A 14,039-nucleotide genomic window follows, 5' to 3' on the forward strand; every position below is an offset into this window, starting at 1 on the left:
TGGGTCTCTTTATTTTACACATTGATGGTCAGGAAAAATCTACAGGAAAGAGAAGAACTGGAAAATGTTGCACTCCTAAATTTTGTGCTTGTGCACACACAGGCTCCTTAATGGCAGGGGATGTGCATGCACCTCTGTGCATATTGAGGCTAAATTTATATACTAATACTAATACTAATAATAATAATAATAGGGTTAGCAATTTTTCCCCAATTTGAAGAAGTATTGTGCTCGTAATTAAAACATACTTTCTCTTAACATAATTTATTTCCTTGCATAATGTAATTTGACAGAGCATTATAAATGTATATCTCTATGCTTCATGACCCCATTATGAGGACAATTTTTCCGTAGTAATTCATTTGTGTTGTGTTTCTTCTTGCTTTCTGATTACACAATCAGTATTGAATTGTGCAACCAACATCCTGATTAAAATGAGACAAAAACCTATACAGCTCAGCTCCCTGAAAATCCCCTCTTGTTCCCCTAAAGACAATGGCAAATTTCTTATTTGTTGGAGAAGACAAAGTTATTAAAATGGGTTGCAAATGGGAAGAGGAGAAGGTGGAGCTCCAGCTCCCCATGGGAGGAAGGCAGGGTAGGAAGTATCAGCCACAGACACAATTTGGAGAAGTATTGCAGGAAAAAAGGAAAACCATTAAAAAAGCCGGGATTGACAAGAGAGATTTGGGAGAATGTTTCTCATTTTTTTTTCCAGATTTTAGGATCACACTAAGGTACTTTTTTTTTCACAGCAATAATTTATTTATTTAAAAAATAACTTCAAAATGAAACAAAAAGTGATTTTTAGGCAGGAATGATATTTCTTCTAAATGCACAAATAATTTTATTTTAAATTTTATTTTTAATTCTGTCCCATCACCAGGCCAAGGAATGTGGTGCTGCTGTGGGCTTTGCCTACCCCATTTACAGCTGCTGTGTTTCCACCCAAAATGTGCTTGGGAAATAATACGAGCCAACCTGCCCAAAATCATTAGGCTGGACTAATTTTTGTGCTTAAAATTAAACACACATTCTGGCAAATAGTAGGATTAAAGTCTGAATTGTGCATATTTTTGTCTGGCATCTAATTTCCTTTGTTTCTTTCATGTTCATTTTTTCAACTCTTTGTAAATAGTAGAGTATTTGATTATTGATTGGCTAGCAGTTAGAAAAGCCAAATTTTGATTAATTTCTTGAGAATATGAACAATATGAATGCCAACTGTATAAGCATATTTGCAGTGCTGTGTTGATCTTGGAAATAATCAAGTAAAAAATTAGATCTTAGTCCTTGAGACTTGAACATATCCAGAAAATGGAGAAAGGGAGTTGCAGCTTTTCCCTGTGGACTCTGGCACCCCAATTTATTGATTCGTTTGGTCATTTGAGAATGGGTTTAGATGGAGCATGGGCTGCCCACAAGCAACAACAGCAAATTAGTCACATGTATTAGAAAATGGGGCCACAAATCTTAGCAGTGGGCCAAGTTCAGCAAAATGATCATTAAGATGAATTATTGATTTAAAAAAAATCATTAGAGCAGAAGTTTGGTCTCATGGTCCATAGGTAAATTTGGGAACTGTGAATTCCTAATTTTAATACCCTAGTTTTTTCTCATAGCACACATGGTTTTATATTATCCCCTCTTGCTCCCCATAGAATTAACACTATTTACTCCAGTGCTGCTACTCGAGATGTCATTACTCCAAGTAGTTATAGTTAGAACTGGTTGAGAAATGGGAAACATCTTATGGAACATTTCTGACCAATTCTAATTATTGCCCTTAATGTATCGTTGCAAAATTTGAAACAGGATTTCTTTGGAAGGTGTGACCTCCTGTCTGAAAGTGGGGGAAAATACTTATTTTTAATCACCTTCATCTCAAGAGCTGTAATTGAGGTTATGAAGTTATAGTGGATTAACAGGTTAGTGATTTTTTTTCAATATGGAGAAAAAAATTAAGCAAGTTTCTTACAAAAACTTTACCAAGTGCTCAACCTTTGAACACAAATGCAAAATCAAATGTTTTAAGTTCGGGCCATAAGCTTCACATTAGAAATTAATCGTGAGATGTTTTGGTGATAAAATCTCTCTCATTTGAAAATGTAATTTATTAACCAGCACAATATCTATTTCAGGGCATTATTCAAGCTGCAATAAAGATTTTCATAATATTAGAATAATGTGCCGCTATTAAGCCCTGTGTGAAAGGCAAGCGCTTTTCTGTGGTTCGCAATCGTCCCTCTGGGATGCCAGCCCAGAAGCCCCGGGATGGGGGGATGGGGTGCAGCAGAGGGGTCACCGGCAATCTTGGGGGGGCTGTGAGATCCCAGTTCTTGGAGCTGCTCCCATTGCCCCCAGTCCCTCTCCCAGCTCCATGGGCGTTCGGGAGAGGTGGACACTGATGGCTGAAATCCTTCCCAAAGCCTCTCCCATGGGCACAGCAAGGGCTGTGCTTCCTGCAGGGATCTGCCTGGCGGTGAAGGATCTTGGGGAGGCTTGGAGTCCCATCTCCTGCACTTCCCTCTCATTCCTGCCTCTCCTCCCTCCTGTCCAGCTCTGCACTGCAGAAGACACGGCGCGTGTTTGAGCCAAAGGGACCAGAACAGATGGAAGTCTTGGGATTGTACTCTGTTACCTCTTCCTGTGCTTGGTGAAGGAATAGTCAGGAAAATGATAGCAAAGTATTAATTCCAGGGAAAAAGAAGATCTTTGCAATTCTTCTTGCATTTGCATAATTTTCTTTACGTTGTAAAAATAATTTAATGTGACTGCAACGTCTGGTTGTGGGAAGCCTCATGGAAAGGCAAGCAGTACCTGACAGCACTTGAACTGTGCTATTTTGCCTGTGCTGTAATTATTTTCATTTATGAAATTCTAAATTCGAAATTCTGTTTTAAATATTGAATATTTCTGGTGAAATGACAGCTTGTGCTAGCTTTAGGATATGCCTGCTTGGTAATTATTCATGAGAAGAACAGCTGAAAACAAACTCGTTATACACCTTGGCAAGTCACTGTGATTTGAATTCTGTGAAATTTCCCTATGGCCATGTGACTTTATTCTAAAGTACTCTAACAGTGCAGATGTCCAGAATGCCGTAGTTGTTACAAATGTTATTTCTGTAGTCAAAGTTTGGAATCATCAGTGCTTCAGGAGAAGTGGAGGAAAAGAAAAAAAAAAAAAAAAAAAAGGAAAAAAAAAGAGAAGAGGAGAAAAGACTGATGATAGAGGGTGTGTTTTGAGTGTTTGTCACATACTTCATTATGTGCAGCTCTCATACATTACCAGATATATATCATAGGGGATACATCTCAGTGCATGTTCAGGGCATATAATGGAATTTACAATGCTTGCAAGAACACCCCACTGAAATGCACTAAGTGTTTTAAATATCTTGTTTAAGCCATGATACAATAAGCATCATCACTGACATTTTTGGAAGTTTAAAAGTAAGATAATTTCTGTGTAACATTGGATGAAGAATCGAAATGCTTCAGATTTAGCTAAAAATAAAACATTTCTCTACTTTCGCCTTTTCTTTTTCTTCTCCATATGGCTCCTGAAGCATTCCTTCATTTAAATAGGTTTTAGAGCTCTTTCCTTATAGTTCCTGAAGCATTCATTGCTTTTGAGAAAAAAAACATTTTAGCATGTGCTATTCTTGTTATTCTAATTAGAAAAAAACAGCTGGTCCTGTGCAGCTCTGACTGGAGTCTTTTTCAACACATTGTTCAGATTTTTTTTCTCTTTTTCTGTCAAGCCACAGGCTACCACCTCTCCTCATCCCACACAAGCCAGCCCCCAAACACCTGCATGTGCAGCCTGAACCCGCACATCTGCCAGCGAACACAAAGAAAATACTTTATTTGCCACAGGACACGTACATCAGATTATACATATTAGGAATATCCATATTCCCAAGGAACTGGAAGTGACACTGGGCTAATGGCCAGTGGCTTCCTTTGCCATCCAGAGGCATTTTTTAGTGCCTTTACCTTGCACTCCTCTGTGTACATATAAACCAACTGAACTGCTTTCATTTCAAAAAGAAAAAAAAGGGTAATCAGCCTTCAGTTAGAATTTTGATATCTGTAAACGTGTGTGCCTACAAATAATCATTGGAGCTGATCAAAGTCCCACTCGCTGTTGCTATGGAAATGAATCCCCATTTTGTTTACGGATGGGTATGCGCCACATGACAAGGAATGATGTCAGGTGGAAAGCTGAGATAAATTAAATTTGGGGTCTGAAGTTATTAACATATGTTTTGTGTGAGGGTGTGCATGTGTATTAACTAAGAAAGGGAAGATCCAGAAAATTCTGTTCCTTTAAAATGACAGAGAAACAGCGCCTACAACATAAATCATGGCATAATTTCTTGCAGTGGGATGAAAGAGACACAGAGAGGTTGAGGCAAGGATGTTTCTGTGGCATGTCCAAATCCATGGAGCTGGTCTTTAATAGTCCTACTCATTGTTTAATTTCTTTCTCCATTGTTTCCTCCTATGTGAGTTCCATTTGTTGGTCAGATTGTTCTCACAACTGTCCTGAACTTTGCATCTGTGTGTCTTGCCTGAATGGAAAGTCAGAATTTATTTCTAGCTCTGAGTAAAAAAAGCCATTACGTTTATTTACAAATAAAATGAAATAACTTGTGCATCTGAGGAATAAATTGCATTAATCCTTCTGTACAGTGTGTATGGATTAGTTAAGAGACACATCAGAAATGTGAAATAAGAAGCACTTGTCCCATGGTAACACCGGATACAGCAGAGAAGAGGAACTACTGACAAAGTCAGTCAAAGCTTTGGGGTCCAAGCAGCCCAAAACAATGCCAGTTTTTTCTTTTCCAGAGTTGGACTTGTGGAACATAGAATATTAGACCAGAAATGTGGAGTGTTAGACAAGTACCAGAGACGGCAGCAGTTCTATTGCTCCGCAAACCATCTCTATTTAAAAAATGCCCCGAAGAAGCTCTGATATTTCCGTACATTGATATGTTGTTATTTAATACAGGATCAACACTGAATTTGTTACTTTGAAGGCCACAGAGCATTTTTCCTGTTTCTTTAGAAACACAATAATCTCTCTAATTCGCCTGCCACGTGGTGCTGTACCACCTAGCAATAGGTGTGTAATTGAGGGCAGAATTTGACCCTTTGATTCTGTAAATCACATATGATCATTACAGAAGAGCTCAGATCTTTAGACGTTGTATGATTGCCAGCTCACCAGCCACCCTTCCTTTGTCACATTATTTTTTTAGAGGCTGACACTCTAATGAAAGCAATACAAAAGGCTGCCAGAGCCCAGCTCAGAATGCCCAATTTGCTTTGACTGCCATTTTCGAGAGCAAAAGTGTGTTCCATTATTTGTATCGATATTAGCGTGAACTTTGAACAGCTGATCTTCTGGACAGGGGCTACACCTTTCCACATTTGTGCACCTTTGTGGTATCATGTAAATAATAATTAAACTGTGGGAAAATGAATGCAGGGCTGAAGCTGGGCTAATTGACTTCTGTTGGCTGTGTGGAGCAGTAGGATTTAAGCATTACTCAGTTTTCAGCCCATACACTTAAGCAATAAGATTTCAGAAGATTCAGTGTGTGTGTCTTTGTGTGTAAAAGCTGAGCAAACCCCATTTTCTTTGGCCCAGGCTTCTAGAATAATCCCTGGTCAATCCATTTGTACTCATTACCAGGTGTCTGCAGCAAGGAAAGAAAGTCTGCTTTTTGGCACTGTTTTGAAAATCTTGAATTCCTTTTCCCTTCTGTCCTCCTCTGCCGCAAACTTTTTCTGTCCTCCTCATCTGAGCTACGTGGGGAGAATGAGCATTAAAGCAAGCTTGTCAAATGTTAACCTGGCAAAGAAAAGGCTTGGAAATGCATCTTGTTCCCTGGAGAGAGGCTGTATTATTCCGAGGTGCCCTCTGCTGTGTCAAGAGCTAAAGATGCTTCAGGAACCACACCTTGGCAGAGATGAGCGAGACCCTCCCTTCGAAAGGCGCAGACCTGTTGAGCATCCTTTTCATCATTACAACATTGGAGCGTCTCGGATTAATCATCTCTTCCCACAAGCAGAATCTCCTTTTGTTAAGACCTTAGGGAAGCTAAACTTTTCAAAATACACGCCGGATGGGACTGAAGGGTTTTTTTTTCCTTTGCTTTGGAACCCCATTCACAGGAACAAACCTCCATGTTTAAACTTAAAAAACAGAGGCAGCAAGGGTTTCAATTCAGAGGAAGAAAGATGCGCTGGTCCCGAGATTCTGTGAAGATCGAGCATTCTCCTGAGCACCGGAGAAATTTGTGAAACTCATTATCTCCCAGCCCAGCATTTTCAAGAAATCCCTGACTATATCAAATTTAGCCTTGGCACAAATGGGTGTAACTAATATTAGAACCCTAAAAAGGATCTCATTAATCATCATTAAAAAACAATGCTTAGATATTCTTAGAGGTAGGATTTGGTATTTTTTTGTGGAGTCAATTGAGGCTTAATTTTCTGTGTGGGTATTACATGCACAGATCTTGAGCCCCAAGGGATTTCTTCTGAGACATGACAGTGAGAACATATTGTTGCATGTGAAAAATACTTCTGCCAGTGGTGCTCAACAGAAAGAGAATTTTCTTGCTTCAGAACATGCTAAAAAAAATTAAAATTAACAATCCCCCCTAAAGCCCCACCGCCTTATTACTTTTCAGTGTGTTACAACAAAATGTGAAATTTAGGGTTTGAAAATGAACTCATTTTTAGGCAGGCAGGTGTGTTGAGCCTATAAAGAAGTTGGACGCACAGAGTAAATTCAGATACACAGTACAAAGTTAGGCTTCCATGTGATTTACTGGGTTCATTTGCTTCCTTTTCTACTTTTATTCTGGATCTTTCTATTGTTATCCTTCCAAAAGGAATACAGTGCAGCAGATTCATCAGAGGCCATTATTTACTGATTCTGTATATTGTTTTCATAATGGTTGAACTCAGCAAATCATGAACTGATTACTGAGTTTTAGCAAGTGGCTAATGAATCATTGATGCTGGCTCAGGGAGACAGAGATTCCTCTTGTTTCTGCTATTCTGCAGGTTTCCAACAGATTTCACAACTTCTTCCATTCATTCCTTTTATTTCATCCTTCTCTTTTTCTCTTGGAGTGTTACCTTCAAAAAACCCAAATCCAGTGATCACTTAAATTGTGTCAGGTGTTTTTCATGATACCTTAGTGATGTCTACTGACTAAAAGCACATTTAAGAAAGAGCCAACATTATTTGCAAATTTCATGAGGTCTCAGGCGAATGAGAAACTATCAATAAACTTTCAGTCACTATAAATCAGCTACGAGATGGCACTAAAATAATATGCAATTTCAAATGAATGATTTTAATAAGTTAGCAAAACAGAATTGTTGATTAATACAGCATAACATATTCCATGTGTATTACGGAAATGTAATGAATTATTATCAAAGATGCTATTTTATAGCTGCAATGTAGCAGTGTGAAAACTTTAATAGAGGCCTGCAAAAATGCTCTTTTCCTTCTCATTTTTATCTTTCAGCTTTTTGAAATGCCTGTCCCTACAGAATTGTTACAAGATAACTCAAAGATTTATTTCTGATAAAAGGTTTAAATTGCAACAGCAAAATATAATAGCCCAATAACAAAACAGAATAGATATTAAAATAAAGAGGAAAGAAATAGGCGTAGACTTTTTGCTTACCTGTCTATTCTTGGGAATGGATCCATCATGTTGCAACTTTATAGTAGCTCCCTATAACCTGTATGTTGGAATTCAGGAGGGGAAGAGACTCCCAGGAATTATTAGAATCATAAAATGGTTTGGGTTGGGAGAGACCTTAAAGCTCATCCAGTTCCACTCCTGCCATGGCAGGGAGGCCTTCCACTATCCCAGGCTGCTCCAAGCCCCAATGTCCAACCTGGCCTTGGGCACTGCCAGGGATCCAGGGGCAGCCACAGCTTCTCTGGGCAGCCTGTGCCAGGGCCTGCCCACCCTCCCAGCCAGGAATTCCTTCCCAATATCCCATCCAACCCTGCCTCTGGCAGTTTGGATCCATTGCCACTTGTCCTGTCACTGTCCGCCCATATAAAAAGTCCCTCTCCCTCCCTTTTAGATGCCCCCTTCAGGCACTGGAAGGGGCTCTAAGGTCTCTCTGGAGCCTTCCCTTCTCCCAGCCTGGCTGCAGAGCAGAGGGGCTTCAGCCCTTGGAGCATCTTCATGGCCTCCTCTGGACTCTCTCCAACAGCTCCACAGCTTTCCTGTGTGCAGAGCTGGACACAGGACTCCAGGTGGGGTCTCGGGAGGCCAGGGAAGAAGGGGGGAAGTCACTGGTTGCATCACGGTGTGTCTGTTTGAACTACACAGAAACAGATCTTCCTGAAAGTAATTTCTCTGTGGATTAAGCCTTATTTGTCCCTTTCCCCTTTCCCTAGAAGAAAATTACCTTTGTCATAATCTGCCCAATTTAGTTTGTTTTCATTTCTACTCAACTGATATAGAGAATAGTAGAATTTTTTTCCTTGTGGAGAAGGTGAATAGTGTTTGTGAAATAAGAGATTCCAATATTACACATTAAAGATCCCCCACAAGTTTTTAGGGCTTGTGTAGAGCGGCCTAATGTAAAATCAGAGTCCTGGTGTCTTGTGTGCCACTCCTACACTGGGGAAGCAGTGGTTTGGATATTTGGTTAGGGCAATATACCAGTTTTTATCTTGAGAAAAGATCTAGGTTTGGATATTTCTTTTGTCCTTTTTCCTGCTTTTCTAGGTGGAGATGGGCAGTTTCAGCATGGGAGGTTGACTCTTATCAGAGAAAATCTGTAGAAAAGATGAGGAATGGGGGTGGGAGGAGTGAACCAGAACTACTCTTATGTATAAATTTTCAGGCTGGAATATCCATAGTTTTGATAATACTTTATTTCCAGTCTTGCTCATAAAACCAGTTCATCATCAAAACCAAGCTGATTGAGTTGAAAAAGTCCATTTTCTATAGTTTCTGTAAAAACTTTCCAAGCAGCTCTTGCAGTTCCCCAGGAAACTCACGGGTTTGTGGTTCTTCAGCACCAATGGCCGTTTTCATCTTAATGTAAAACGAAGATTGCCAGGGGCTGATGCAAAGAAATCTTCTGCCTTTTGCAAATCTCTCCTCTGGAAAGAGAGTCCTGGTCCCATTTCAAACCCCAGTGAACAACCCCCTGATTTTCTGAAGTCTGAAATGATCCCGCTTTCCTGGTGCAGGAGTCGCAGGTACCCATAGCTGGCCTGAACTGTTTCCTCTCATCTGTTTCTTCTCTTCATATTTCACAGAGAATTTCTGCCATGTATGGAATTGAACTACAGCTAATAAGGTCTGATTGGAATTTTCATGAGCAGCATCTTTGTCAGATTTGCTCAAAATAACAGAGAAGATACTTCAGATATTTTATATATTCTCTTTCAAAGATTAATGAGAAACCCTCTTTAAAATTAGGAAGTAAATATTTTTCAGTGTTAAAGTCATTGTCTTTTGCAGTATGATACATCATTAAAATTAGTTACATCCCCGATGTACACACATTTTCTAGGACAAAGACTGTGGAAAGTTTTGGGAACTTTCTTTCAAGAGCTGAGGCAGATGAAACACCTGGATATTTTTTCAGGTGTACTAAACCCTGCTGAGGAGTTAGGTTGAAGTGTTTGATCAATTGTATTTAAAAGAAGATTTTTTTTTTTAAATTTTATTTCTTTTAGAATAATGAGATTTAAAAAAGACATCTGTGAACTGGTATCCCACTTTTTTATACTCTCTGTTCCAGGCTCATCCAGGCCAAAGCTTGAGTATGTGCTGGATTTGATAAACAAGGCGGACAATTTACAGATCTGGTGCTTGTTACCTTCTCCCTCTTTTTTACAGAGCTGCTTGTGTGAAGCCTTTTGGCTGCAGGAGGTTGGGATAATGCAAATAAACCTCCCAGCCTTCCATGCCAATATTCCCTCCTTCCTGCTCCTGTCCAGCCTGGGCTGTGTACCCAGAGGTGAGCTATTAATATTGCCTTTTTACAGCTAAATTATCCGACTCCAGAATTGTTCACAGATTCTATTAAAGACCCCTATGGAGGATTGCTTCTACAAATAGGCATTTTAATTCATCCGGGTACACTAAGGTGTTACCTTCCTTTCATTAATAAAATGGAAACTCATAAAGAAAACCAGATTATCCTGAATTTATGATCAAGTAATTTTGTTTCTCTTAGCTCTGGTAATAATTGTGGAACATTATTTCCTTGCTTCTTTTCCTTTCTCCTTCACCTACCTAGACAATCTTAATTTCTCATGTTTATTTATCTTTTTTTTTCTGTTTTAATTTGACAGGAAAAGCTATCTAGGACCCCAGGAGGCAAACACTGAGAGTTAGGAATTGGTCCTTCCCATCTCCACTTTAATGAAATAATAAGTAATTGGTTCATATTTACCCATGCTTTAGAAATTCTGGGTTATTCTTTGTGTCCTTTCTTAAAAATTCTTAAAAGTGTCGTTTCTGACTTTGGTTTTAACACATATTTTGCTTGTTTTTTTTTTTTTTTCATTTTTCATCTGCACTGTAAGATGATTCATCTCTCTCATCATGACTCTGAATATTCAACTTCGTACCTGCATTTTCCTGCTTCCCCCCTTGAAACAAAGCCATCAGCTCCAGGTGAATGAAACTTCCTTACGCTTGGGGTCCTCAGCAGGGATGAATCCCCACAGTTTTCCTGACTGCAGCCTCTCTCTGTGCCACTTGCCCTCAATGGCAGGGCTTTCCTTTTATTGACACCTGCCTTTTTGGGGGGAAAACTCCTGAATCCAGTTCTTCTGAAGGGGGATCGTGGTATGGATCATGTTCTGCCTGATCACTTCCCTGCTGCAGAGCCCTTCTGAAGCACCTCTGCAGAGACCACTTGAGCTGAGTGACTACTTCATGAACTTCAGATGAAGTGTGCAGGGCTAAATTATCCCTGGAGATGCTTTGGCTCAACTTCCAGTAGCAGGCTGTGCTTCTGGATGTCTTAGGGAGCAACCACAGGAAACACCCAGTGCATTTCCAGGAACATGAACAAGGGCAATGCCATCACACCCCAGCTACATTTCAAAGTAGCTAAGATACCACCAAAATTTAAAGCATCTTTGTTTTTTGTACCTTTTCATTCAGAGGTTGTTAATCTTTTCTAAAATAGCGTAAATGAGATTTAATTTTGAAGCCCACACACACATTAAAAGTGAAATGTATTAGTCAGATTTTAATCATGCTCTATTAAAACTGGCAACAAAAGTGGAAGAGACAGATCTCCATTCCAGTCACAGAAAGAAAATCTTCCTCAAACCACCTTTTTTTCCCAGTCCCTGGCAGTTCTGCCACGTGCAGAGTGTGACCTAAAGGCCACCTGCTCTAGAGCAAGTGGTGGTCAATGCCTGTTTTGGTGCAACAGTGTAAAAACTGTTTTGCTGCTTGTCATCCAGTTTTATCCCCATGAGCTGTTACTGCCTTAAAAATGAATTTTCTTTATTTCAAAAATTGTTTTCTTTAATGAGTGGCATTCATTATTTTTATAATCTAGTAGCTGAAAAGTAGTTTATGAAGATGGCCTAATCTCTCTTAATGTCTCTGTTGGTATCATGGACATTGCACTTCTCTTTCTAAATGAAATCTTTCTTGCTTACACATTCTTAACCTGCTCAAGCATTGAAAGCCAATAAACTACACATTTTCTTAATTTAGAGCTGCTGAAGTTGCTGAACAGAAATATTTTCAATTTGATATTACTTTCATGATACAGGAAGCAATAGCATGGAACCCCAGACAAAGCATTCCCGAAACATGGACTGAATTGTTGATTTCTTTTTCTCCTCCTTTATTAAGAATGTAAAAGAGTTAGGGATGATATTCCAACAGGTCAAATCCTGGAGAAAGAAATAAAATTAATTAGATTTTTGCATTTCATCTATATTATCTCAAGAACAGGAATAGAAAACTCTTAATTTTAGACAGCCTCTCCCTGACTCTTCCAAATGGAGTCAAGGTGAAAGTTCTGACTTAATAGAGAATTAGGGCCAAATAGGAATAGGCCAGTTGAGGGGAACAGGATCCTCCATCTTCACGTGGTAAGGAGGAAGGTGAGTCTCACCCACTTTTCCTTTAGCATGAAGTAACCCCACTGCAGGTTTTGTTTATCAAGGAAAGCAGGGTAAAAAGATAACACACTTCTCAAAAAGAAAATAAAAATGTAAGGCTTGACTCAAGTTCCTCTCCCAGAATGGGCTTGGTTTATCCTAGCTCCATCTTTTGCTGTTAATAATTTACTGTGAGTATATCATGTACAGTGATATCTACAGAAGTGATCTCAAATAGAGTAAATTTGGCTTGGCATGTTTAATAAAAGCTAAAATATTGCTGGCAGTGGAAAAACACATGACTAGAGACTTTCAGATAGTTTTGAAATTTTTTTTGTTCTTTATTATTGCTTTCAGACTGCATTAAGTTCTGAAATTAGTCTAAAAAAATAATTGTGCAAAATGCAAGGTGAATATTCCATGAATGTTCCTAATGTGATACAAACCAGGGAGCTGCAGGTAAAGCAGCTCTCCTGCCTCAGTCTGCTCACTGCAGAAAGTGCAACTTCCTGCAAAATGACTTCACCTGCACAGAGCGCAGAATTTCTGCTGCGTGTACCATGGACTTCATGGCAGAAAAGCAAAAATAATTTCCCTAATGACTGGTTGAAAACCCTGAGATCTGCAGAGCATCCCCTTTTCATCTCTGGCAGAGCACCCGTGATCTCTCCCTGCCTGTTTGTGCCACTGCAGCGTGTGACAAAGGCTCCTGCACCGGGCAGTGCTGAAACAAAAAGCACATGTCAAAACTCAGGCAGGAAGCTTTGAAAGGTCTCCTGAGGAAGGATTGTTCGGTTTTGTAACACAACCTTGCCCTGAAAATGTCTCTTTAAAGCGTGTCCAAAGGACTTATAACATTTTTTGCAGCCCAAGTGCCCTCACATTTATTCTCAAATGCATTGAAGTGCATGGAAGCTTTTGAATTGCAGGTATGATGATGTGCAGCCACCAAAATCCCACATTTTAAAATCTATCCAACACAGTTTGATTATCACAACTTCCTCACTGTCATGTCTCCCGTTGGGCTTTCCCTGCCCTCCTTTCCCTTTTCCCTTTGCCATTTCATCTGTGTGTGCACACTGAGGGCTTTGCAATGCTGAACTAGGCCACAAAGGTGACAGCTCTGGTTTGGGGCAAATAATTTCTGTGCTGTGTCATGGGCAGGGCAGTGCTTGTCCAAGGGGGCAGGAAGAAGGGCTGTCCCTGTGTGCCAGCCCCATTCAGTGACAGGGACCCAGTGCAGGTCACTGCAATGAGGTTTGGGGGACATTGGGAGAGCCTGCACCAGGTCCTATCGATGGCGGTGCAAAAGCTGCCTTTAATTTACTTTTGTTAATGAGCAGGTCCCTGCCTGTGTTTAGAAAGTGAGCAGCAGGTAACTGCCTCTAAAGGAGCATCTCCACTTGCCTGCAATATTGTTTAATACATCTTTGTAAGAGCAGTGCTTCAGAAGTTTCTTCTTCCTTTGTTGTTAGAAGGCCAGGTTTAAAAGGTGCATCCACAGTGTTACATCTTCTCCATGGGTTGTTTATCGTCTCTTTTTATGCCTGAATCTAAACCAATAGTTGTTATTTCCAGGGTGTGTGCAAGACAAGAAATAGCTGTGTATGCTCTCATCATGTTTCTCTGAATCACAAGTTAATTACTTCAAAGTTTAAGTTTATCCTAGAAATTATTGCTCTTCTATTCTCAGAAATACATTATCATAGTTTATCACCAGCGTTGTCATTGACAATCTCCCTGTTCTGACTGTGATATTGATGGTCTTAAACATGTGTCAGATTCTCTGTGTGTGGGGTGGCTGAGAGCAAAGCTGACTTCTACAACATTTTACTGTATTATCCATGTTTAACCTCATTAGTTTATAGATTGCTGTGGAATACTTT

At 39.7% G+C, this 14,039-nt stretch overlaps 1 long non-coding RNA gene across 2 annotated transcripts in view; it reads left to right on the forward strand.

Moving 5' to 3' along the window:
* The window catches only part of LOC138107113 (uncharacterized), a 122,576-nt gene that overhangs the window by 50,727 nt on the left and 57,810 nt on the right, over window positions 1-14,039 (forward strand). The window contains exon 3 of one of the 2 annotated variants that reach the window (XR_011149235.1): window positions 2,561-2,690. The exons of the other annotated variant lie outside the window; for it this stretch is intronic. This is a non-coding gene — a long non-coding RNA (uncharacterized lncRNA). Of the gene's footprint in view, window positions 1-2,560; window positions 2,691-14,039 lie in introns of those variants that run through there. 2 annotated transcript variants of the gene reach the window in all.

The sequence above is a fragment of the Aphelocoma coerulescens genome, chromosome 3, assembly GCF_041296385.1.
Source record: "Aphelocoma coerulescens isolate FSJ_1873_10779 chromosome 3, UR_Acoe_1.0, whole genome shotgun sequence".
In the NCBI taxonomy this organism is placed as follows: Eukaryota; Metazoa; Chordata; class Aves; order Passeriformes; family Corvidae; genus Aphelocoma; species Aphelocoma coerulescens.